The sequence below is a fragment of the Struthio camelus genome, chromosome 1, assembly GCF_040807025.1.
Source record: "Struthio camelus isolate bStrCam1 chromosome 1, bStrCam1.hap1, whole genome shotgun sequence".
In the NCBI taxonomy this organism is placed as follows: domain Eukaryota; kingdom Metazoa; phylum Chordata; class Aves; order Struthioniformes; family Struthionidae; genus Struthio; species Struthio camelus.
Genome location: NC_090942.1, coordinates 130,191,325 through 130,219,034, shown reverse-complemented (window position 1 = coordinate 130,219,034; position 27,710 = coordinate 130,191,325). Strand labels below are relative to the sequence as shown.

Here is a 27,710-nt window from a genome sequence, read left to right as displayed (position 1 = left end):
TTGAGTTCCTTTGATGAGCAAACTAAACTGCAGCTATTTTTAGAAAAAAAGCAGCTACAAACCCTTCCCCCCACCAAAATCAAGGAACCACTTGGTATTTAGAGGCAAAGCTTAGAATTAAGATATTTTGTTTATCTTTTCAAACAAAGTATAACAGATGGTAAAAACAGCGTGATAACTTTTCCTACTGTAGGCTGAGAAAATACACTTCCTATATCTAAGCCATGCTTTATGATTCATGCAGTTCAGAGTTCTGTGCTCAGAAACATGATTTCTGATCAGAGAAAAAGAAGTCATAACTAACACTTAAGATGTGCACGTGGCTGTCCACAGTCACAATATGCTTTATGTTGTGTTTAAGGAAATCAGTAGTAGGACATCCTGCTGTGGAACCACCACCGGCCCAGCCTTGAAAGCTTTGGAGCCCATGGGCCAATTTCAGCCAGACTCATCAGAGGACTGAACGTTTCCAGGATAAAAAAAGTTCCAGCATGTTTTAGTGCTGTTAATGGCTTGATAGTAAAGAGACATCCAAAATAATGTCTCTCTGTAGCAAGAGCTATTGTTTGGGCAGCCACCATCCAAATGCATAGGGGAAGAGGGAGGGAAGAGTATGTGTCACAAGCCCTTTGGAAATCGGGCATCTGTAGTCCCACTGCTAAAAACCCAATCCTATGCAGGATAACAGCACAGTAGCATTGAATAAGAAGGAACATATATGTTTGCAAGTCAGTGTCTCGGAAGGGAAACTGCTCATCCTCATTTCTCCTTCAGATTCTTGCTTCAGAGTTCATAGGACTCAAATCACCATAAAAGATGACCATTTTAAACAACTGAAAAAGCTAGGGTAAATTTAACAGCACTATTCCTCTGCTTAAAATTGGCAATCTACTCAAGATCTTTGATGGAATAGGAACAGACTGCAGCCTACTGAAAAATATGAAGTATCAGATGTCCAGCAACCCACCTTCCAACTGGTTAACATTTGGCTGATTAACTCATGTCATTTTAACAGACTTTGAAAGGTGATGCCTACAAAAGCAAACAAACGAAACAAAAATCCTGTAAGCTTTCAATTGTAAAAAATGACTTTATTATATGCCAATTTCAGTAGCATTAAATTTCCAACACATCTCAGTAGAATTTCATCTGACAGGTTTACAAAGCTCAATAATACTAAAGGCAAGGCAGAGAGTTAGGGGAGGTGTCAAATCGGTAGAAGAGCTGAGTGACTCGAGTGGGTTGTAGGCACAGACATTATATCGCTGTCTTTTTATTCCATAAACAATTAATCTTCATTAAAAAACATCGACATATGTGATTCATTGGGGCAGATAAAAAAACTAAAATACCTCTGAGCACTGCAACCTGTGAGCCTGGATGCTTCCATGTCTGAGGAAGGTGAGCTCACAGTGTAACCACTTCCTTAATGGAGAGCTTAATAAGGTGTACTCTCTTGCTCCTTTTTGGTGACTCATCCTAACAATACTTATAAAAATGTATTATCTTTGAAACTCATCCCACGTATGTCAAATTTGCTGGTGATTGCAGTTTCGGGAAGAAAGGGCGGGGAAGCAGAAGACCAGAGACCAAAAGCATAATTGCCTAAATCTAGTTACCTTTAGAAAATGGGCTAAAAGTAAATACAGATGTAGCTGGACACAAATTAATTTATCTAATAGCATTTAATATGGGTTAAATGATTGTGCTAGGAGACCCTCATTCATACTGAACCAAATTTGGTCAAGGCTATACAGATGAGCCCTGAAAGAGATGCTTTTTTTTTTTTTTAAACCTTACATGTATTAAATAATGATATTTTAAAGGAGAAGTAAGGGAAAACAGAGTAGGGATTTCCATTTCTTCCTATTCTCCGGAGAGCCCGGTCGATATTAAAAAACAAACCGTAACACACACATATAGACATAGAACAACAAACTTCCATGCTAGGTGAGTTTTCCCACGCTCTGAACCCTAACATAATGTAACATTTCTCCTACAGCATTTTCTGGCTACAGTCTGTCTGTCTGTCTGTCTTTCTGTCTTTCTTTCCTTCTTTCTTTCTTTCTTTCTTTCTTTCTTTCTTTCTTTCTTTCTTTTTTTCTAAAAGAGATGTCTAAGGGGAAAAAATCCTTTCAGAATTCTCTCATTTGTATTTTTGGCTACAGAAAGAAGTAGCTGAGGTCAAAGAACACAAGACAAGATCCACTTAAGAATTTCTAGAGAATGTTGTTAATGGCTTATCAGATATTTCACTGAAAATAAAATAGATCCCTAACTCACATAATAGTTACTCTACTAGTGAGCAAACCAGCAGGTTGCTTCATCTTTTTTTGATTTTTAGTTTTAAAGTATACCTTGCAGAAACACAGAAACACACACACACACACACACACACACACACACACACACATATATATACATATATATATATATATATAAAAAATATGTACACAAACATACATACACACACACATGCACACACACACGCACGCACACATGCATGTGCACACACCCATGCATATTTGTATATACATAAGCCTCTGGCTATCTGTGATGCTTTTCCCTCTCCTACCCCTGTTCCCATATGTCTTTGTCTGTACCTTCAGTTACCAAATGTAATGCAAGTTAATGTTTATTAATACAGGTTTTGTTTAGGAAGTCAGATTTTGGAGGCCTTTGTTTTAATAAAGTCTTCGCACATTCTTATTCTAGGTTATGGAGAAAGAGTACGTCTATTTCCCCTAAACAAGTTCATTTTAAGTACAAAATGTAAAATCATTGCTGACCTATTAACATCCAAATTGATTTCACAGTGCTTTTTTGGCTAACCAGAAGTTTCCATGTGCCTAACAGTAAATCAGTATAATCTGAATCTTAACCTGTGGTGTCGTTGCAATAAAGAGAAAGGCTACAAGGCCAGTTCTGTAAGTACTACTATATACTGTAATTGGAAGGTTACATATAATTTAATAGCCCAGTAAATATTAATGATGAACAGGTATGGCCTACCAATGGTAAATTTTAACTACTAGTTGTAATACATTATTTCTGAAAAAAAGACCTTTTAAAAATATAGATCAAATTCACGATAGTTAAACTGAAAATTTATTTAGCACATATATTACAAAAATGTTATAATAATGAAAGTTATGTGCAATAGCTTTGCACCCACATCCAGAAAAGGAATTAACAACCACCAATTTTTCCCTGAACTTTCTTTTCTACATTCAAAAGATTTCGCTCTTGCATACCCAGCAGGGGATCATTTCTATGCCTCAGGAAACAGGAAAATGGGTCCACAGGTTACATCTTTGAACTTGACATTTACAGTTCAAAATTCACACAAAACGAATCTTGAACTCAGACATATATTTAACAGGATTTTTTTTCCTAATAGAAGGCTGGGGAGTGGCAGAGAAAGAATTTTGCTTTATAAGAAGCTTAAAGGAAAAAAGATGAAAGAGATTTACTGAGATATTCTTGAACCACACAAAATAATGAAAGGAGAGCCTAAACAGTGATGTCTGCCTGAGAAATCCAGATGATGCCATCAGTAGGTACTACTACCCCTGTTCAGAAGGTCTGAATTCCACTCAAGCCTTTCTGCCTAGTATTTTTTACTAGTTGACTGCAGGTCTTCAGTGTCTCCCAGCCAACAGCTAACATTGCTAACATCCTCTCTGCTTTAGAAGCGGGAAGGAGGAGCAAAAGAAAGTTAACCTTTGGAAATCTCCACCTTGGCTAAGCTGCCTCCCATATCTCATGTATTTGCATAGACTCCCTATGGTGTGCATGAATGAGGTAGTCAGGAAGGCAAGAGACTGATGGCAGAGACCTACGCAGTGCATGCAAGCTCTGTAAAAAGTTATTTGTATGGGTCTACTAACCTGTTTCTGTGTCAAGCCAGGGTGTCCATGTCATTTCATCCTCCAAGCTTCTTTCAAGCGGAGATGGCTGCTTTTGCCAAACTGTGCTGAACTATATAATGATTCTATAATATCGACAAACAGGGGTTGGAATGAGAGACCCCAGTTTATTTTCATTTAACAGGGTTTAAATATTGAGCCAAGTCTTCAGAAATCATCAGCTAATGCTCACTCTCTTTACTACCTTTTTCTACCCATATATGGGTTCCTTGTAGTGAAATTGTCTTTTCAGGATGAAAACAGGAATTTAAATTGGATAGACTTCAAAACAGGTGAAAGTTGTGTTTGTAAAGAAACAGTGGTCGCATAATTAAGTTGTCTGTTGAGATCTAAGTTTATTTTCCTATGTTTCTTCAGCTGACAACAGAAATGAATTGTATAGACACTTGCTTTTTCCATCTATCTTGCAAAAGGAACAAACGTTCACCGGTCATAAAGTAAGCTATATACATTACTTTCTTTCCAGATATATTTAATCTTACTAAAATCTGCACCTTTTAACTAGAATTGTGTAAGACTACCTATCCTTGAAAAGAAAGAAGCACTTTAAGGTACACAAGTTCTGTGCAAGCTGTTCCTTTTCTGTGTTCTTAATGTTTTTCACCTTTCTTGCAATAGAACGTCACCAAATTAAACAAACAAAAAATGTGGGCCAGTTTTTACCAGCTACTGTTTTCCAGTTTGGGTAGAGTGATAAATCTCTTCACCCCTCAATAAGCAAAATTCTACTGTTTTACAAAGCCATAATTTTATCATTTGGCTTACAAATTTTTAAACCTGAACAACTAAATGAAATAGTGTGACCTTGAGCCCAGCAGCTGGGGTTGACAGCAGTCACGAGACAGCTCATGACTGTGCTGCCAAGGGAACCTTAGAAGTTACACAGGAGAGAAAAAGAGAGACCTCACACATATATGTAAGTTGCATTTTTGTTTTGTTTTACTTTTTAACTATAATGGTTTCACAGGTCACCTTCTAAGTGCTGTGAACAAAAAGATGAGAAACGCTGCTTAAATCAACAAGCATAAATCTGCTTCTTTGTTTTTTGGGAAGTGGAGAGTCAGATATATTGCATTTAAAAAGTAAATGAATTGAGAAGAATATTGGAGGAGGTGAAAAAAGGAAAGAGCTTGTTTAGCTCTAAAATATATTGCAGAAAGATCAGACATACCATCAGCTTCCTGCTTCATTACTTTATTAGCTTGCACTGACAATGACCTCAATGGCCAGTCTCTGTTTTAATGTGACGATGGGGTAATTTTGGCACAGCTGTCTCAAGCAATTTTGATTCCATTCAAACAAAGGGCTGCATTAATATTTTACCTTATGCTCCTCACCATATCTCACATTAGAAAAAAAAGTCTCATTGCTGAAATTATTGTATGTATATGAAAGGAGAAACAGTTGGAAGTGAGATCTGGACGGCAGGAATCTATCTTCTGGCTTTCTTTTATGAAGCACTCTTAAAGACAGCTTTAGACCATGCTAGAACATCTGTACAGCAGAATTCGGTGTGAAATTCAGTTTCCACCTATAGTAGAGGAGACTGAGAGACAGAAATTAATCTCATTGTTTATTTTGGTTCCACCAGTTTGTGTTAATTGCCAGCCTACTTCCTGTCGTTTTGCATTGGCATCTTTAGAAGAGCAGTTGTTGTACCTATTTAATACACCAAACAGGGTCATACAATATGCAATACCTATACAAATATTCTCAATCTATCTACTTTGTTTTATTATTTATAATACCCAATTACTTCACTTCCAGGGTTGTTTTTTAAAGATGTTTAATACAGTAGGCGCCATTTTAAAGACTGAGGTATTGCTACAAAATGCAACTGCACAACAGTTTCAGGTAAATAGAAACTACTTGGTAGTAGTCTGACATTTTCTCCGTCTCTCACCCTCCTTCTCTCGTTACAGAACTCCAGCAGAAGCACAATTTGGAAATCCTTTGAGTTGCTTGGATAAAGTTAAGGTGCCAAAGTGCACCAGTGAAGTTGGCCATCAGCCTGTAGCAACTCACACATTTAGAGGTCTGTGCCTGCAGGATCAGCATTGCACAGAGTGGGGGTCTCAAGGAAGATACAGCGCCTCAGCCCTTTCTCAAGTGTCCCTCCTGCTCCTTGCACTTACGGCAGAGTTGAGAGATCAAAGGCATGGCAATGTGGTACAGTTACAGACCCTTCACAGAGCAGTGAGAGCTGAGCAAGCAATCCACCAACAAGAGCCCTTAACATGTATATAGATATTTGCATATATTTATACAATAAAATAGTTTGCATCAAGCCACCAAGTCATTATCATAATGGAATTATTAACTGGAATAAAAAAAAATCAACAGCAATAATTTGAGTTGCTTGAAGCATTGATTCCACTCACAAAGATTCCACTTCTGTTTTATCAGTTTTGTTAATGAGTCTATTCATAACCTGCATGAACAGGAAGATGAAATTACTAATCGTTTAGATTAATTGGATCCTAATTTTATCCAAATAACCTTTACTAAGGATTAAAATTGACTCTTTCTATAAAAAAAGTGTGTAGGGTCAGAATTATTCAGTTAGGTCAATTAAGTGAATTAAGTAAATCCAGATGGTGAATTTCTTCAAAAGATCTAGTTTTTAATTAATTTATACTAAGACTGATGAATAGATAAACGTGCAAATGCTGAGAAAATTAATTTCTTGCTCAAAGACTAAATGACAGCAAGCCTGAGGATGATATGCTAGATTTCTTCATACATTTAAATGAAAATACACATTTAAATGAAAATTTTCATGAAGTTTCAATGAAAAATTAAATGAATATAAATGAAAAAAACATGCAATCTGACTGAAAACATGCAGAAGGGGGAACTCACTACAACTAACAGGAAGTTGTTTTGTCTCACAACATTTCACATCTTATTTCTTTTCTATATTTGGCTCTCGTCAACTTTCATTTCTTCAGCTACAAACTTTGTCTAGTGTAGCAACTCTGTGCTCATAAATAATTACTAGGAAGAAAAGAGTAAAGTAATCTCAGTCTTAGCACAGTTCATGTTTTCATTCTTCAGGAGTTATTTCAGCAGGGAGAAGTGAAAAATATCTGTTCTTAAATCAATATTACATACACCTACATATCTAAAGGAAAGAGAAATGCAGTATCCAGCTGACTAGCCTTAAGATGATAGGAGGGTACTAAGCAACTGCTGTGGCCACGACTGGTGTGAGGTGAGGCATGAATGAGAGCTCCTCAGCATGCAGGGAGAGATGCAGAAATCGTGGGCACCAGTGCAAGAAGAAACCATAAACTTCGTCCTTAAGATGGGACAACACCAAGCACAGTCATATCTACCTAGAAATAATCATACTAAGCCCTACGTGCAGAAGTGCTCACAGTACCCAGTTATATAATCCAAGACAGATTCTTAAGGGCAGGGTTTTATCCCAGCGGAAAATGGAACCAGCAACCTACCAGCTGAAGGAGCTGCAGGATCCCAGCAAGGACAGCCAAAATGATAACATTTACTGATTGGCATCCACTAAAAAGTAAATAAATTAAAATTGGATCTGTCCCTCCTATGTAACTGAAAATACGTTAGAGAGTTTTGACTGAATATTAAGACTGCCTTTGAAATAAGAATGGCTGAAGTGCATTAAGAATTCTAGCAAACCATGTGCGTATATATTAGCAAAGCCCTAAAATAACAAGGAAATAACAAGTTGTGCACTGTAAATCTGTACTTCAAATATTGTGCTCAACGGGGTGGTTGCCACAAAATATAACATCATAAAGAAGTAAGATTTTTATCCACATAGCTAGATGGAGACAAATTCAGTGCTAAGGTTATGACTGAGCTGCCTCCAAAACTAACCGTTCGCTTAAACTTTTAGCCTCGTATTTTCCTTTTGTAATAAATAATAAATGAAAAACTTTTAATTTTTCTCCAATTTATATATTTTTTCAATAGTGAAAAATAGGAGCATAGCAAAATGAACTGTACCCACATGATTAGCTGACTGCGATTGTTTATTTGGTAGGCTCAAATCAATATAGAAGTCAGAAAGCAAAAATTAATTCTGCTTTATATGCTTGTCTGAACCTGCTACACATTGTTACAGAGTGTTAAGACACTGAGTTAAGGGTATACACTCACCGAAAGGCAGTTTGAAGTTGACCCACTTACTTCCAGAGTAAGAAAATTCAGTTCTATTTTGCTGTAAGATTTTCTTAATCCATAACTACATCTTGAAATGTAATGCCTACTGCTCCCTTCCTACCTTCATTTCATGCTGTCTTTGGAGTTCAGACAAAATTCCAGGGGGTAAAGCAGGTGCGCGCTCTCCTGGTTTGCTCCCTGGCAAAACCTATTTTTCTGGCTCCACAAATGCATCAGTTGTTAAACTTTTTTTTTATATATAATCTAGAGTTATTTGTAAGAAAGCTAGGATCCCACACCATCTTTATGTTTATGGATTATGCTTTCTGTTCCTTCACTGCAGTGCTAATGGCCAGGGTAACAACGGCGCAGGCAAAAACTGGATAAGGAACAACTACTGGGGATAATAATATGCAAAAATGATGGCAGTAACAGCTCTCACAATGGACAACAGAAGCTATCTATCCTGACAAATTAGTAAGTTTGTTGTGTAAATCTCAAGAAGAGAGGAATGCATTTATTTTCCAGACGGAGGATACATCGAAAGCCCTATTCCTTGACCCTTTAAGCAGAAACTCTGATTCTTTCCCTAGTGTGCTGCATCTTGCAATTTAATTAGGTGCATATTTAAAAAGAACTATTGGGTAGATCCTTAATCTGCAGTCCTCTCTCATATGGATGTGTAACTGCAAAATGTGTTCCTAATCACATTTTATCAACTGTTCAATCTATTCAGTGTCCTAAAGAAGAGAGAGTGGAGCATAAGCAGTTCCCTGAATACTATTATCCTCTATTCTTTGGATTTCTACTCTAAGCTTTCTAGAGTAGAAATGCTAAATAAAGCAATTCAGCGTAACAGGCCAGAGTAGAGTACTTTCCTTTAAACAAAGCTTTCCTTTTATACATTTTTTGTGCTTTTGTAGCCATATTTAATGACACCAAATCCACTTTTGACTTGTATTTTGTTCAAATAGCCAAGGAGGGATACTCCTGTACTGAGCAAAATCTGTTAATAGTCTGCCTCCATAACATTCTTACTGCCAGTCACTGGAAAACTGGCAGAGTAATCGGACCTGGGACTGACAGGAAAAAGATAGATTTTACAGAGAAAAAGTCAAATACTGCAAACACTAAGTAATCTTTTTCCAGGTTTTAGTTTTTTGCAGACAGGGATACTTAAGATAATTTCTTCTAACTGTACTATTTTAAAGCCTTCCAGAAATGAACCATAATATCTGTAATGTGCATATGCATACTGTAATTTAACTGGTCTTTAGTACAATGAATCTCTAGCGTGAAATTTTCCTTGTTAATGATCAGCATAAGCTATGATTCTTAATGCAATTATGAATCCAAGGCTTATAGTCTAAAGGCAACAGATGACACGATGATATCATTAAACTTCTCATTTCATTCACAGATACCTATAGGGAAAAGCAACCATGTATTATAAGCATCTTTTCCTATCAGCGAAAGGGACCCAAGCATATATTGAATTACGTATTATAGGCTCTTCAGTCCCCAGGCTAGGTAAATAACTGCTCTAGCATTGAGGATTCTCTCTCTCTCTTTTTTTTTTTTTTTTTTTTTGTGGAATAATATTAAAAGGAAACAAAACAGGAAACAAAGCGGAACCTTTTCTGGTGGCAAAAGCAAGCAAGCCTTCCAGTCCCTTTAGAGAGGCTCTATTTTCTTTGAAGAAAGACCCAATCTACTACCCCCATCAGCCTTGGGAGGACTTCATCCAGAGGTCCCTTTGCCTACCATGGGCTGCATTTGCTGCAGCCCAGGAGCTTGGCTCCATCCCATAGCGCTTCCTAGCAGAGCTGGGTCTGCAACTGACTTCCCGTGGTCTCCAAAAGCCCCTGTTGCACACCTTTCCCCACCATGGCGGGTGAGGCAGGTTTACCTTTCCCATCAGGAGGAAAGCTGTGCTTGTTCTGGGGTGCCTCTGCATCAGTAACGCACCCTGAAAGCCTGGAGCTGAAGCACAACTGGTGTTGATTCTCACATAACTTTCAGTAGCACAAAGTCAGCCAGCAGAGTAAATGGGCCTTCACTTCAGGATTTCAGCAGTCCACTTTCTAAGCAAGCAGCTTCTCTCAATTGCAATGTAGTATTTATTTTTCCCCTGGGAGAAAATTCTGGCTTGAACACAAGCTGCCATGCTCCCCGTCCTCATGCTCTCACTAGGAAACCACTGCAGGTCCTGGAGCAGAAGTCTCTGTATGTCCAGATGTCTTGCTGTGGGCAGCTGTCCCACCTATTTCAAGACTACCCTTAAAAATTAAGGTGTATGGACTTCAAATATCCTATCTTCCCTTACAGGATGAAAGGCATTTGCTAGTTGCTGTGCTTAAGGAGGAGAAGGAGGAGGGCTATCTCTTCAGAAGTTCTCTGTGAGCTTTGGGCATTAACAGTAGCATATCAAAGCTTCAGAATATGCAGTATTGCAGTGTGTATCGGAAAAATCACATTTCAGATTTTTAAAATATACAGGCAAAAGTGAAATGATTCTCATCTTAGAACCATTTTCTGCACCTAAATCGCAGCTCAGGACCTACAGAGAGGGCTTCTCGTATCAGTTCTCCATTTCCTAAGCATCTTAGAAACATTCATATTTTCCAGAGATTTTTAAATTATAGTCACTTTATTTAATAAAGTTCATCACTTATACTCTAAATTATGTAGCTTTTGTTTCTTTAACAAATATTGAATCAGATTAAGGTAGCAGAGCATCCTGAGGGTGATGAAGTAATGTAATGATCATTAGAAAAGCAACAAGTACATATTCATGTATGAAGTATGAAACATCAAAATGATTATTTTTTACCAAAGATAAATAATGAATATATGTATACAGTTTCATATCAGAATTGAACTGAAAAAAAAGAGAAATAGAACCCGGATGCTCCAACACACCATCAGGAAATTTTTAACTACCGCCTGGACAATCGAAAGGTTTTGATTTAGCTTGTCAATCCACAAGTACCTCTGGATATGAACAGAGCACTGGAAACAGTTAATTCTATCTCAGTACAATTCCATAGCATTTAGATTAGCTCATTAGATACAACACTGCATAATGCTGTGTTTTCTAAACTCCTGTTCCTCTAACTCAGGGAGAAAAACCCAGAAATAACCCATAGTTTATTACCCGCCTGCTCTCTTTTTTGTCTATTTCCTCGGCAAAATTCTAGCTTTGGTTATACTGTAATAAGCATAAAAATAATAACTAGCAAATAATAATTACAAGTAACTTGATCACCAAATAAAATCCTAGGAGAGAAACAAAATAGTCTTGCAGACTGAATATTTTAGAATATTTAGTTAAAACTACCTTCAGCAGCTTTTTATTTATTATTTATATCTGAGTACATTAATGCAATTCAAAACCACCACGCAAATGGCGAACTACTCTCATTATCATCAAAACAATCATAACAATTTAGGAGAATAAAACAATGTGAGGGCTTTTTTTTTGGTCCCGCAGTCTTATCTCTGTGTTTCCTAACAGCACAACTGACCAGCTTAGTAGCTGATGCCTTACCCCTAAGAGACACTCTCTACAGCTTGTTTAATGAGATACACCTGAGAGGGAGGGTAGCTTCTGGGATTTTAAAGATGTTTTAGGAAAGTCCACTTCAGAAACCAAGCAGCTGGCGGATGGGATTAAGAGTTCTTTAACACATAACTGCCAAAAGAAAAATGTTATTAAAAAGAAGGAAGTAGCCGGATGAGCCTGTTCTCCTCTGTTAGCATTCTTCCTCCAAAGTAAAACTCATCCACAAATAAAGCTGCATTCAAGAAACTTTTTTAGCAACCAAGCCTTTACAAGTATGTGTGTGTAGATGTATACAAATACCAAAATGCATTTTATGTGCTTTGCTTAACTCTTTTTGAAATTTCTTGTAACCATTTTAGAGACTGTATTTTAGATTAATCCTCAAGACCTCCTTTTCTCTGTCGTAATACTGAGATTGTCTTTATTTTTTTCATTCTGCTTTGAGTAAATTTTTGGGACTGGCTGAACTGAGAAAGTATATTGAGCAGTCCTTGTTACTTGGCTTTCTAAATAGGAAGTCTATGTTGCCTAGTTGTTGTTGTTGTTGTTGTTTTAATTATCACTGAGGGCAAAATTTGAGGAGGAAGAACCCTTCACTCTGAACACAACATTTCCAAATCAGAAATTCTGAGAGAGTAAAACCAGAAAGATCTTTAGAAGTCATTTAGCCAACTGTAAGTGAGATATTTGACTAGTAATTGTATAATCTTTCCTTTAAAATCTCCTATGACGTAGACTCCACTGCCTTCTCAGACAATGAATTTCACTTATCCTTTTATTATATTTTATTATTATTATGTATTGCTATTACTGTTAGGGCTTTTCCTCTACCACCTACTCTAGGTTTCCTTTGCTGCAAGTTTAAGTTTGTTACTTCTTGTCCTATCCTCTCAGGAAAGTGTATTGCCTTTTAACCTATAATAACCAGTCTTTTATGTAGTTGAAGACTGTTATTACAACTCCTCTCTTATCCCCTAAACTCAAGAGTTCTTCCAGTCTTTCTTCATGCAACCTTTTTTCTAGACCTCTGATCGTTCTTGTCTGTGCAGGATTCTTTAAAAGGTCACATGTAACCTGAGCACAATAATTTGACTGAGACCTCATTAAAAGGGAAATACTCTGAGCTTTACACACTTTTTAGACAGCCTAACATTTGGTTTTTTGCAAGCAACATGACATTGTTGATCACCACTCAGTTCACGATCCATCTTATTCCCTCTAACCTTTTTTTGCTTTTGTATGTGTCCTTAAATTAATGTTGTTTTACTGTTTTCAAATCATTTTTTTGAGTTCAGCAGTGGCTCTCAAGTATGGAAAAATGCCTGTTAAGTGAATATGTAAACTGACTATCATGTAGCTAAGGAAAAGTGTGTTTGCAAAGTGACCTAGTAGAAACCTCACACTGCACTAAATAGAATTTTTAGTTAAAAAGAATATTGTCGCCTCTTACTGACTTCTCCACATAGCTTTCAAAAATAGAAGGTAACATTTGGTGCCATAAAGAAGCAGCCTTCAAATTTTGTACAGTACTGTGATCAGCCAAAGGGAGACTGCTGTAACTATTAATACTGTCAATATGTGAGTTAAGTTTTCATATTCAAAATATTCACTTGGCCTCCTGTATCTCAGTTGGCTGTAGAGAAAATAGGTTTTACCACAGTACCCTGAGCCTAAAATGGTTTGAGATCCTATTGTAGCAAGGGACAAGCAGGGGAGAGGAAAGGTACCTGCAATAAAGAAGGGAGTGCATGGTAGTAAATATTTCAGTGCCACAGGCTACATGGTTTTGTTCATCCAAGTACTTAAAAGGTTTACTTCTTACCACAGGCTTTGAGGTAACATCTGATCTTAAGCATCTATCTAACAGGCCATGCAAGTCTTTTTTTTCCACAATACCACTGCCTTCATGCTCCACCTCTCCTCAGCAGTTATATTTATTGGGGGGGGTGGGGGGGGGACAGGACAAGCTTCTAGCTCACTGCTGTCCTCTTTTAGTCACTGTCTTTTCCTAAGGGAGATATTGGGATTCCCCTGCTTTTTCTAAAAGCCAACGCAGAGAGCGGTCCCGCTCTTCTCATCCAGAGAACGTGATGTGGCTGGACAGCTAGCTGCGACTTCTTGCGTCACTGACACAATAACCTCTTGATATACCCCTGAGGCTTTGTTGCTTTTTATTTAAAATGTGCCCTGGAATTTACTCTCTGGGCTGAACGAAGCTGTATGGAAGCTCCTGTATGTGTGAATGATCCCTGAGAGAATAAACAGAGGGAGTGCACAATAATAGTTTCTGGATTTACGTGATCAAAGAATAAGCCCTTTCAGGTTTACATCACTGAAGGACTGATGTTCCCCAAATCTGTTCTAATATCCTCCTTGAAACATCTTTTCTTTGTTTAATTCTTTGGTTTATTTTATTTCAATAGCTAGGTGCATATAATCTGCTACCTTTCCACTGGCATTTCATAAAATAAATGTAGATCTATTAAAAACGTGATTCATTTAAAATAAATTGCATGGTTCCAGAAAAAATGCTTTGGCGCTATGCTTGTACATAAAATGAGATTAGGTGACTAAAAGCCAGTATCATGGTCAGAAGCAAGCTTGCGATATGTCAGCTTGTGATATGTTAAATAAAAATATTCTAATAGGTATGTCTACTGACTCACACAAAGTGAATTTCTGCAGATAAAATTTTCATAGTGTCATAGTGAAGCAATGAAAATTTGCAAAATGGAGTTAGGATTGAAACACACAAGACTTGAAAGCAAAGGGCACAGTCAGTGTTACGGAGCATATGAAATAAGGACAGTGTGTATACCATGGACTTGAGCCTCTGGGTTTTCGGCAAGTGCTGTGATGAATTGAGCAGTTTCAGTGAACATTTCCATCAGTAGGAGCTGAGGATGCAGAATAGTCAACAGCATTAGAATCATGACATCACATGAATAGCTGTCCTAGAGCTGAGAAATTATCCTAGGAACCTTTTTATTGAAACTGATATAATTTATCTCCACCAAATTTAAATTAAAAAGTATTTTTGATTAAAAAAAGTTCTATCAAAAAATTTCAACCCATATCTTATTCTCTTTGCTAGTTTACATATTTTTATTTCAGTACAGATTGTGAAGTCCTGCATTAAAAGCAGTTCTGACAGTTTAGCAAAAGCTGCTGATTTTACTAAAAACTAGATAGGAAAGCCTCATGTAAAGTAACTAATGGGAAAGCAAGTTATATTGCCTATGGCAGTAGGCACATTATTAATGAGTCTTTGCTGGTGACTCATTTTTCATGTAAAAAGTCATCATTTAGCAACACGATCACTGTATAAGTCATAGTGAAACTGTTAATAATCTTCCTACCTAAAGAATAAACACCATAATACACGACAAAGAAAGAAGAGACTACAAAATATTTTAGTAAATAGCTCTTACATGGCTAAGGCCATTGGGTAGCAAACTATGTTTGGTAGTGAAGTGGTCTCCCTTTCTTTGAGACAACCAGAAATATGTAATTTTAGAGAGATTTTTTCAGTAGGCAGGACTGTAATAAAAATCTAGTGTCAAAATAAGCCATTTTGTTGGTTTTGTTTGAACTGATACAGGAGGAAGCAGGAGAATGCTTGAGATGGAAAATAATTAATGTAAATAATGCATGCGAAGCTTTTACACTGATGCTTTCAATTGAAGAAATGTGATTAGCATTTCACTTCTCAATTGGCAGTTTCAGGTCACTGGCCTAGTCTAGCATGAATAAAATCATCAAATGAAAAATGGCAATCATGAGGCAAAAATTAAAGAAAGGAGATTTGGAAAGAGAATTTTTGCTACATCAAGTAAAGAAGATTAAATTTAATACCTCATTTAATGTCACCATTAATCTGTCATTGCACTGGGCCAATATGTGCAGAGGCAAATGGAGACAAAGAGGAGACGAAGGGTAATGGGACTTACGTGCGTTTCCTTCACTTTGAAAGTTTTACTCAGTAAAGATTAAACAGATAGATAGAAAATGATTACTCCTGGCCTCTGCAGTGCCCTTGAGCTCTGGGGTCCCTTCTAAATAACTGAGTAATCACAGATTATGACATTAGGCTCAGAAGCTGAAGCCTTGGAAAAACAGTGCCCCAATACAGGTAGCCACCTCACCAAAAGTTTTCAGATTCGAGCAGACCTGAGTCCAGGTAGCAGCCCTCCAGGTGGATTTCAGTATCAATGATGCCACTCACTACCTCCATGGAAGTTCTTGTTTTCATATTTTTATATTTATATATGCATATATATCGATGTATGCACCTATCTCTGTTTGTGTATGTGTGTATGTACATACACAGACATCAACATATTTAAATACATTAAACAAAGCACATCTATATGCTCAGCTTCAAATGACTCCAGGTTCATATCAAAGTGACTTACCTGTGTGTATAAAAGCAATTTCCAGAAGTGGGTCATACCACCTTATTTAGGCTTTAGGTGCTAATGAGTAGTTTCCAGTGTTATTTATAGCAAAGGAAACTAATCTGTTCTTATATCTGTGTAACAGTGTACTCTAAGACTGCAGGTTCCTAAAATGCAGGGTTTCTTATGTTCCATTGCTTTTCAGGTGGAACAGCTGTTTAATTTTCCATTTAGTGTTTTATCACAGGTATAAATGACTACCTTAAGACCACAAGAAAGTCAGTCTGTATATGCATTTAAATGGCTTTTTTAACATACAGTGATAATAATCAGCATGCACCTGCATCTCCAACTGTATATGCGGAGAGAAGAAGATTTTAGGTAAGCCACTGGAAGCAAATGGGAGGTAATTGTGGGGAAATAATAGTAGTAAGCAGCTTGTGAAAGAGAAACACTGTATCCATCAGTAATTTTTAATGTCTTATCACTTGAATTTTCGAGCACTTGCAAGCCTTGCAAGTGTGAATGTGGCTTTGGGGATGTTAATTATTAACAACTCTTTGGACTTGGTAGAATCAAGCCTAAGATCTCAAAGGAAACAAAAACTGTTATTTCTAAAAGAAAAATGTGTATCATATTCTCACAAAAAAGAGAAAGAATCTTCTGTTTATCATTAAGGGTTGTTTATACCACTCTGCTAGTACGAGAGAAATTAGATAAAAAAACCCCTGCACTCTACAGGTAAAAAATTTGAATGCAAGGGGAAATTCCTTTTTTCCTACACTGGAGAGGTAATAGCGATACAGAAACACTTGTATAAGTAGACAAGAATCTAAGGAATTTTTATATCTCAGATGTTCAGTTAAACCAAGTTCTTGCATAAAATTAGAAAGATATGTTAATATAATAGTATTAGGGACTATCTGTCAAATCTCATTAGCCTCATCCACAGATTTTCTGAAAACTGGCTAGAGAAGGATTCACTTTTAGAGTCAAAATCTCTTGCCTTTGTTTATTACACATTTATAAAATTTTGCTGGAGAAACTGAAGGCAAAAGAGGAGTAAATAACATTTTTTTTCTGTTTTCAAAAATAAAATACTCTTCTGAGCATGAAAGAAGGCAACAGGAAAGTTCACCAGCAAACTAGACAGAAGATACTAATGGCCTGTGGTCCTATGCAAGATTAAGTTTGAATAGACACAATAAGCCATTTTTCAGTAGCAAATTATGAAGTAGTGAGAGCATGGAAACTACGTATAGCTCCTTGCTGTGATTTTATTGAAGTTTTTGTGGAGTTCTGGTAGTGGGGTGGACTAGATGCACATCACTTCTAAATAACAATAACGAGCCTATACCTTTGTTCACTGCGGCTACTTGAGGATTAGATTCCTCTGAGAATTTGCGAAGGACTTTCTACATGTTCTGTGGAAAGGTGCAGACACCCTTACCCCTGAATTTTACTTGAAAAACCCTTTTAATGTCTTCATGGTTCATGTTTTCACACTAGCTCATACAACATAAAGGAACTGAGAGGCACAGCAATTTAGATACTATATCTCTCTTGTGACTTGTAGACTTGTATGTGGTTGCAAATTTACAAATATACAAGACACAAAATATTCATTCTAGGGTTCTATTTCCCAGAGCTTATACATATCCAACCTTTCATCTGTTGTGCCAGAAATGGCAAGGCCTGATTCTTGTCAAAAGGTAATTTTTTTTTATTTTTTAAATTGGAAAAAAATGGTTCTGCTGTTAGAGTATGAGAAGATTTGTTGTTGTTGTTGTTGTTCTGATTTTTTTTATTGTTATCTATTTTACCCTAGATAGTGGTAAGTAAGGTAAGAGATGGAGGTGGAAATTTAGGACCTAACTGGCCTGTGCTGGTATTGCAACAAAAGCGAGCAGCAGCCATTTCAATTTGCCCAGTTACGGAAAGGGCAGAAAGAAGGGTCAGGAAAGATGGAAAACCTCAGCTGCTGACAGTGTCTTGACTTCAACAAGTAAACTGTGGCAATGTGCTGGAGAGTATAAGGCTCATTAGTAACAGAGCTGGGACAATTTTTTCCTTTTAAATATTTCCAGGCTAATTTTAGATGAGAATAACAATATATCGCTCTTTTGGGTTACCAAAAATTACTTTCCCAGGAAAATAGTATTAGGATTGGATCCCTGCCATTTCAGAAGAAACTGGAGGGTCAGATAGAATTTTGAATTTTAAAAGGGAATCTTCAAAAAGTGTGAAGTATTAAAAAAAAACTATATTAAAAAGAATTTTTGGTGGTATGGTTAAAATACTTGTAAGTAGAAAATGCTAACATTCATATCTTCTTAACTCAATGTTTCTGTGCAACAGCATACAATTTATCAGATACTATCTTACTGTTTAGTACTGGAGCCAAAATGCCATGACTTATGAAGAATTAACGTGTCAAAAAGTTTTTACCAATGCGCTGTGAGATCGGACCTCCACAAGGCATAGTATCAGGGTCACAATCCATTGGGCCTCTCTAAGTCTCTCCGAGGCTGTGATGTAGTGAAAGCTGCACTGGGAAATTGCTAATAAAATGCTGAGACCCTGCTGAAATACATATCTTGACACAATCAATTCCTCAATTGCTTAGTTTCACCAAAGCTACTGGCTTGAAGCTCCCAGAAGGAGCTCTGCAGTCCTGCTCATAGCTGTAGGGTCATTTTGGCCCCCAGAAGCTGAAGGTAACTTGAGTATCAAACCTTTCTGAATCCAAGTGCTTTAAGTACACGCTCATTAGCTGTCTGTGTCCAGGGAGACTGAAGACTACAACCCAGTGTTATCCGAACAGCTGAGGTCCAGTCCCACGCATTGCAGGCATGAACACAAATAGTAGAGAGAATATATCCAGGTTTGTTTCCAAATATGACAACTAGAAGTCAACTCCGGAAGATGCACATGGATAAAACAGCATTTTAAATCAAAGACAACATCTTTCCTAAAACTGAAATGAAGATAAAAGGAAAAAAAAGAAATAAAGACAGGATAATTTGCAGGATAATCAAGTAAATGTCTATAGGTGCTTAACAAACACCATGTGACTCTCATATAACTGATTCTTAATTCTGAAAACGAACAAAAGAGAATGAATAATCCCAACTAAATCTGTTAAGAATCCCAAAAAAGTGTCTGCGGAAAAAAAAAAAAAACAATGCCCCACTGAGTTAGGAACAAAGATCAGAGAAGAAAACAGTATGAGATGCTTAGCTGTGGCGAGCTAGTTTCCCACTCATGACATGTGGGTCAAGGGCAGCAGCTTTGCAAAATATTTCAGTCTGTCTCATCTTGGAAGCTTTTGAACCAAATACGTGGAATTCCTGATACAGGTGGTGAGAACTGTCAAACTCAGATGTTGAAAGCTAAGGTCCTCAGTGCATTTAAGATACCTACACAATATGTTAGGCCAACAAAGCTTGTCAAATCTTATTTTTGCTTTAAAATTAACTTGTTTAAAATATGTAAATCTCCAGATTTCCTTTATTATACATTTCTTTATTGTCCAATAAGCAGAATTATTTCCAATTTAATTGCCACTTTTGCCAGTACTCATTGCTCTTCTATAATTCAAGATTAGAACTGGCAAAAATTAAGCATAAGAAGTGTATTAAATTATATTTGGTGTAGGACTAAGACTCAGAAAGGGTTTTAGGAGCTTAAGTCTCATTGAATCCCTTGAGACTTACTTGGGCGCTAGAATGTCTTTGAATGTATGTGTTAGCATATTGAATCTTCTACACACTGTGCTGCCAAAATACATAACATACGAAGTACAAGCTGTTTTAATAGTTTAGATATAAAAAAACTTTTATTTTCACTCCCTTAATTCTGCTGGGCATAAACTTTGAAAGGTCATTTGTAAATGAAATCTCAGATTTCCTCAAGAAATAGTCCACCTTTCCCTAATTAAGAATCATGGTGTATACCAAAGTTTCTCTCTGAATTTTGTGCTTTTAAGGACTCGAACAACAAGGAATACTTTGGCCTTGCCTATGCTTTACAAAGACCTCTTTGGCCTTTGCTGCACTCTTTGTACTGAAAATCATGAGTATTTTGTAATTGCCGTCTCAGTTCAAATAGGACCATAGAATATTAAAGCAGTTCTGTGCAGTTCATAAATGGATTTACTCATTTATAATAATGAGTTTGAGGTTGCACTTGCTTTGCTCCAACAGTCCAGAGGGAACCCAGCTCGCATCCAAAAGTGTTGCATGTGACCCAGTGCGGGCCCAAAGCTCTCCTGTAAGAGCAAGGCACAGACATACTGTACCCTAGAGTGAGGCACCGCATTAAAAACTTCAGTAAATGGCTTGTCTCAGCAGATCTGAGGGACGCCCAAATAAACACAATAAGGCATTTCTTCTAATATTGTTTTTCTTTGCTGTCTTGGTAAATTTCTAAGTTTTACAGGATATGCTCTTGTTGTGAAGACCCTAAACAGTTAGACCCTTCAAAATTCATATTTTCAAATATATACAGTCTCACATGACTTCGAAATATCTTCTCAAACTTCTATCTCTCAATACATGTGAGAAAAATAATTTTTTGTGGTTTTGTACATGGTTCAAAATGAGAACAAATATAAGATGAAACACTATTCATCTCAGCCCTGGCTCTGTTGAAAGGCATTGAAAAGAGACCTGAATGAGAGGATGAAAGGATTAGATGTTCCTGCATATGAACACCTGTGTCCCCACTGTATCTAGTAGTCTGCATGAATCTGTAAAAGGCCTTGGCCCTAATCTTAAAACCCATAAAGGAATTTCGTTGCTATTTTGATAAATAAAAGGCTAACTTAATTAAAGAAAATAGTCCATTCAGCAAAATCAAAATAGACAGATGCAACTTTACTTGATCGTCTGGCCAGATAAAAGAGATAGATTTCAATGTCAGCTTTAAACTGTCTTCTGCACACCTGCCTGTTGCCTTATCTTCAGTGAATCCTTTTGGATTCATATGAAAAAACCCTCTGATTTATTTTAAAATATACTCAATAAAAATAAAAGCTACTGTGGTATACTGCCTATATGTAAGAAGTTCCTTAGCATCACTCAGTGAGTTTCTCTTTCTCAAGCCAAATCTCTTGAGAGACAGAATGAGCTGTGGGTCAGAATGACTAAAAGAGTATTGCAGCCCATTTTGCCAGGAGGCACCAGTTTTGCATATTTATTCCTGAGCGTACTCTTTTCAGTGTGAGAGCTATCTCCTCTTTGAGAGGTGTTGTTATAAAGCCATCTGGCCTTGAACCAGCTCTTGAGTGCTGAACAGCCTTTTCGATTTCAGTGCATGTTAGAAATTCTCTAGGGTCTTAGCCTCACTCATGACATATTTCGGGAATTCTAAAGTTTGTTAAGTAATTTTGTAGTAACATTTTTCAATCACTTCTTTGCGATAAATTCAAGTTTGCACAGAATTCATAATTTTTCTTTGTATCTCCATGGTCCTTATCTGCTCTTTCTACAGATCTTCATTTTGGCAGATGGTCCTGCTTTTAAGTTCCTTTTAAAAGCTGGTATATCAATGTTATAGTAGTTTCATCCCTCTTTCCTCTGTCTCCTGCCCAAAATTTCTTTTCAGCAGCTTGACCTATAACCTGTTTTCCTCTGTAAAGCCAAAATAATTTTAGCTTTTACTTAATCTTTATACATACGTAATATCCCCTGTGTATTCATAGATAATGTTTATCCTAATGATTTTTGACTGTAAATATGTGTGAACAGATGCTTTCATCCCCCTGACCTGCAAACACCATCCACATTATATAGCCCATGGAGTTTGCCTTTACTAAGAAAAAAAAAGAACATAAAAAAATCAGTTCAGTCTCTCTTCAGCTTTGGCTGTTTCTGGCATTCCTTCCTCATTCCTCAAAGCCCATCCCCCCTTTTCTTCATAACAAATATTCACCTTCCTTTTGTCTAGAAGAATCAGCAGAATGCACCTAAACTGTGTAACCTACTGCTTTATCAAGCAACACAAAATTTAAGCCAGTTGTTTTCCATTCATGTCACAGGTCCTTTGAACATGATGCTTCTTTCTTTCATCAAAGGCACTCCTTTCCACTTTGACTGGAATCCTTGCTGAATTAAAATTGCAACAGCTTATCACTTACTTATGCAAAACTCATTGACATAGCCACAGTTTCATTTATTTTCTTCATCTCACACTTGTATTTTTTATGTACTTGTGCACTGCATTTGCAATGCACTTGCATTTTTTCTATGAAAATGATAATAGACTGCAGTAAAAAAGCTCATGTTTTAAATTTCTTTTTAATGTGATTCCAGGTAATATTTACATTTCAAGGCACACATTTGAAAGTTTTGAGTCATGGTTCTCTGATTGCACCCTATGTCAGCACAAAGTCGTAAGCCGAAAATAATGGTATTATGCCATTGCAAAAGGAATGTAGGCAAAACGAAAATTAATCTTTGGCTAAGGGTGAAAGATATATAGATGTTGTTCAAGTATTATCATTCCAAATTCATGCAGTAAAAAATAATATTAAGGTTATTAGGTACAAACACTTGTACTATATATTGCAACACCTTTTGACATTCTCTGAGCTATCTTCCAAGTTTCTGTCTACACCCTGCTCAGTGTTGTCTGGTCCAGTAATATCCATGCGTCTGTACGCTTCCCTTGGAGGTATTGGCTGGGGGGCTATTCCATGCTATGAAGTCCCATAGAGATCAGACTGGCTGAATCACAAAGGGAGAAAATCTTACACCAAAGAAAATGAGATGCTCTTAGAAAAACAAACATCACATATTAGTATTAAATAAAGAGGCATTCTTGATAAACTGGAAATGTGGGATACCTTTGCGTTTCATTTCTAGAACATTGGCTCCATTAAGACAGATTAGACTTATAACCAGAATCTGCAAATAGTCTGCAGCCTGACTCCACAAAGTCGTGTAGTATAGTTACTCGTACATGAAAGGCATAATTTTAAATACATTTATCAGGCCTTATGAACCATTAGAAACCTGTACTACCTAATGTAAATAGTATTTTGTCACTGATTTGCTTTGCTGTTTTTTCTTATTTATCTTTGGTTATGGTGGCAAGCTAACGGATTTAGTGGTTGCTCTGAAATTTTAGAGCATCATTAAATCATAACGTGTAAGTCCCAATGTAACAGAGCAAAAGAACAAGTTGTTTGTATCATCTAGTACAAAAAAAGAAGAAAACAAAAAATAGGCTTACTGAACCTTGGAAAAGATGGCTGTGGTGAGTAAATTAGAGTTCTGCTTCTTTTGAAGGAATCTGGTAAACATTCCTGCAAGCATACATTAATTAAAAGGCTAGAACTAGTGATAACATGTGTCAAAGAACTGTAATGCACATTTTCATATTTCCCCTCCTGGCCTTTCTTTAAGTGCTTCTTTTCCTGCCTTCCAGTTTTGTGTTTGTATTTCTGATTTTCTCATCTCCGATATTCACTTACACACTAACAAAAAAACCTCATATTCAGTGAATACTTCTTTCATTTACACTGAAATAGTTTTCCTACAGAAACATACTTCAAATCCAAAGCAATCCATCCCTCTTGAGTCCAAAGGAATGATTAGCTACAAGTACCTTATGTCAGCAAGGGTACTTCTGATGCTTTCTTCCTTTTATTTCCTATCTCCCTGATACAGTTTGATTGAAACATTATTGCATGTTAGCCAGCTTTAGCAGAAAACAATCACTACTCACATTTCACATCTTCTGGTTTGCTTTTTGCTAATCATAACTTCTCCCTGAGGTGGGCAGCCACCTATTTGGGTTACTCTTATAGATGTTGTTGGTTGAGAATGAGTAAGGAATGGATACAGCATTAGTTCTGGATACAGCATCAGTTCAGGATTTTAGGAGCCCACATGAAATAGAGAAAGCATACTTATGCTGGTCACAAATTATAATGCAAAGCACAAATGTTGTAATAAGCTAATATTATTACTGATGACATTAAGCTCCCCTTAGGGGAAAAATTCAGGGTGACGCCATGTCTCTGCAACCCTCCATTTGAACTGGCAGAATCAAAGTACTGCTAGGCTTATGTTGGAGGATGAAGGGTCTAATCTATGTTTTCAGCATATAGATAATTTTCATTGCATTATAGGGAATGGAAGCTTGTGTTCTAGCATGTCTTGTAGGAAAACAAAACAAAAGAAACCCACATACAGCAAGTTTGGATACTGATGATGGAAACATCATCATGTGGATATTAACGATGGAAGCAAGCAACAGAAGTCCAAAAAATAGCCAGTAGTTTCTATAAGAGCTGAAGCACTTACTGAGAGTGATAGATGTGATCTATGGAGAAATGCAGTCTATTTATGGAAATTCAGAAATACATTATGAATTGTCAAAATTTATGGCATAGAATCTTTATCTTGAAACACTAGTAAGTGAAAACTGGAAGAGCCCCTGAACCATTAAAAAGGGGGGAAAAAGAGAGAATGAGTAAGTGAAAGAGAGAAGGAGGGAAACAAATATGAATAAATTTATGTAATATAAAATGAAAAAGTGTTATTAATCCTTCTGGGTATCTTAGAAAGGATGAGCCTGGGTAGTTTTTTGATTTTGTAGATCTCCTTTGGTTTTGCAGTTCTCCAAAGGAATTCTCTGTTGAGATATTATGATCTTCCTATGCTCAAAGAAAAACTATTGTCAAGAGAAGTTCTCAACAGTTAGTATGAGCATATATTGTGTAGATCTGAGAAGATAATTTTGTACAAAATCAGCATCTTATTGTACTGCAGGAGCCATAGGGCTTTATATGAAGTGTCACTACAGCAAAATAATCTGTTTTCTGATAGAGAAGTGCCCTGTCTTTTTCTCTCTTGTAGGTAGCCAGCAAACTTCATCAGCTATCTAATCATCAAGCATGAGTCACATAGAATCTCTATAGGCAGTGACTAAGTTTCCATCACTGTCAATTTATCTCTTTTTCTTTCCTAAGTAGATCAATTTTCTTCTTGGATGTTCAAATCATCTTAATTACTGGTGGTTTTGTTTGGGAGCTGTATTACACTTTTTTCAGAGGTGCTGCTGTGACTCAGGACTGACTTTATGCTGGTTATTAGCAATATTGGCTTTATTAACTTTAAGTTCAAAAACATCCCTATTCAACTAAAGACTGTCTTTGGCATTACAATTTACACAGACAAATACAGGGGAGATGGAGAAAGAGTTGCAGAGAGGTGAACTGTTGTGCTGAGATTTTGCTCCCACAGTACAGCCAGTCACAGAACTCCAGGTGCTTGGCTCCCAGTAATTGAAATAACTATTAGAGAACACTGCCTACTCTGACACTAAGTTACTAGGATAGTAAATGACGAGTAAAAATGAGTTAAAATGGTGTAAATGAAACAAAAATGGCCTTTACAATGGTCACATTATTCAGAATTTAGAAGTGATTTTTTTGTTATGGTCGAGTAATACCATCAATACTCCTAAAACTCAGTCTCTTACACAGAATTTTTATAGGGATTACATTTGTAAAATAGAGTAACCAAAGATTACCAGCACACATTTTGCTACTAACACTGCAAGACAGTGTAAGAGATATTTCTATGGCATATGCAATGACTTGGTTGATCAGAAGTTGCTGGTGTAGCCTATCATAAGCCAAGCAAAGCCTTTTCTCAGAAGCTCAAATCCACCCTTCCTAGAAGTAAGATTGAAAAAAAAATCCGTCATATTCTTTCTAAATATTTCAGATCTCTAGAACCCAAACTGGATTCTGATCAACCTTAATATTTCCTTCCATACCTATACTTTCCAAATAGGACCAAGAACAATATGAAACAGCATTTTCAAAAGCATTTTTCCTAAGACCGGAACTAGCAGTACTAGAAATCTCATGAGAAAAATCTGTCTCTGAAAGGTTTCCAGCTCATACCTCCCCATTCAAATGACTTGGATGGTCTTCATACAATCAGCTAAGCTTTCAGCTGTTTATCCAAAGTAAACTGAAATTATGAAAATTTTAAGGTTGCCCATCATTGCTGGAATGATGCAAGCATATGTGATTAATCCTGGCCACATTCAGCATCGCTCTGGTCAATTCCCACAAGAAATCTGATTCTTATTATGGTTTAGGAGCGTTTAATCTAATTTGATAATGCTGAGCCTGCTTCTCAAGTCCTTGAACAATTTCTGCTACTACAGTAGTGTGTAGTGTGTCCACTGCCTTTTGGCAGTGGAAGTATGTGACCTACATACTTCCTATTCGTCTTGTAATTGAAGATCTAGCTATCCACAGCCCATACAGAAGTACTATCTATCTCAAACAGATCAAATACTATAACAGTTTCCATAACTGTTACTGTTAAAAAGAAATATTTGGCTTATGGTGTGCTGAAACGGCTATTTGTCTCAAATGACTACACTGACTTACACACTGAAAGATCAGATGTAATTTAGCATGTGAATCGTTTTCCAATTATACTTTTATTTGGATTTTAGCAGATAGACTGCTAAGTAAAAGTAGCTGTCATATTCAAAATATTCATTCTGATGGTCAAGATCTACAAACATAATCAATTTTCTGCTTTGAAAAATTTCAAGTTCATCACATCAAATTCAAATCAAAGATAAACAAACATTTTGTTCCATCCAAGCTGAGCTGAATTACTGATCTTGCAATAAAAGTGGTATTTCTGATGCTAATCTCTGTAGACATAAATCCTTAATGCCAAACAGCTGATGTAGTATGATGTACATCCTTTAACCTTTGTGGTAAAGACATAACTGAAGCATTGCAGCCTTGCAATATGTTCATAATTTAATCTTTTAGAGTATGACTACAGAATTCGGTGTTTTTTAAACCAGATTCTCACCAAGAGCTGCTGTTCCATACACAGACAAAAACCAGCATAGCACACCAGGAATAAACATGTCTTTGTCCCACTTAATTAGAAATAAAGCTGATTAAGAACTCTGTCGGCACACAAACATGAAAGATGAGTGCTTTTGAGACTTCTAAACCCCTTCCGGTTGTCTGTGCAGTCAGTATTTTAAATATGCACACACACACAATTTTCTTTGCCTTGGTGGGCATGATGCTGATTAAAAGAGGTAAATGCAAATGTCAAATCCATCAAGCTTGGCTTTAACTTTCTAACATGCTGCAGAAGGCCATAGATCGCTTCTACTGAACAGGATTCAAGACATTAATTTGTGCAAGCAATCAATGACAGGCTTGTTAGGAGAAAAATCCAATGATGCTAACACTTCAAAAAGCTGATTATTAACTGCATTGATAACTGACTCCTCATTAAAGATTACTATTACTGTCTTCCATAGGGTTTACCCTTTGACCTGAGAGGTTAGTGAGCTTTCAGGACTTCTACAGTTTTCTTCTGTTTAGAGAAGAAAGTGGTGAAGAGTCAGATATTTCTTTCATTGAATCCTCTTTATTTTCAAAGAATGCAAATTGTCTCCTGCTTCTCTGAACAGAAAAGGAATCAGAAAGTCAGAAAGCAGTTCACTGGTTCACCATTTCTTTCCAGAAGATTTTCACACAAAGCTGCTGCCTTTTAGCTTGCTCTTACTCCCACTGCAAGTCACCTTCAACCAACGACGTCAACACTGTTTTAGAAGCATTCTTATGATAATACATCAAACTGAAAATTCCTGCATAGACCCAGGCCA

General features: G+C 36.8%; 1 long non-coding RNA gene across 1 annotated transcript in view; it reads right to left on the bottom strand.

The window, feature by feature from the left end:
- Positions 1–3,122: 3,122 nt before the first annotated feature.
- The window catches only part of LOC138061932 (uncharacterized), an 85,504-nt gene continuing 60,916 nt past the window's right edge, over positions 3,123–27,710 (bottom strand). The window contains exons 3-4 of the long non-coding RNA XR_011135934.1: positions 14,456–14,534; positions 3,123–6,360 (exon numbers count right to left, since the gene is read on the bottom strand). This is a non-coding gene — a long non-coding RNA (uncharacterized lncRNA). The remainder of the gene's footprint in view (positions 6,361–14,455; positions 14,535–27,710) is intronic.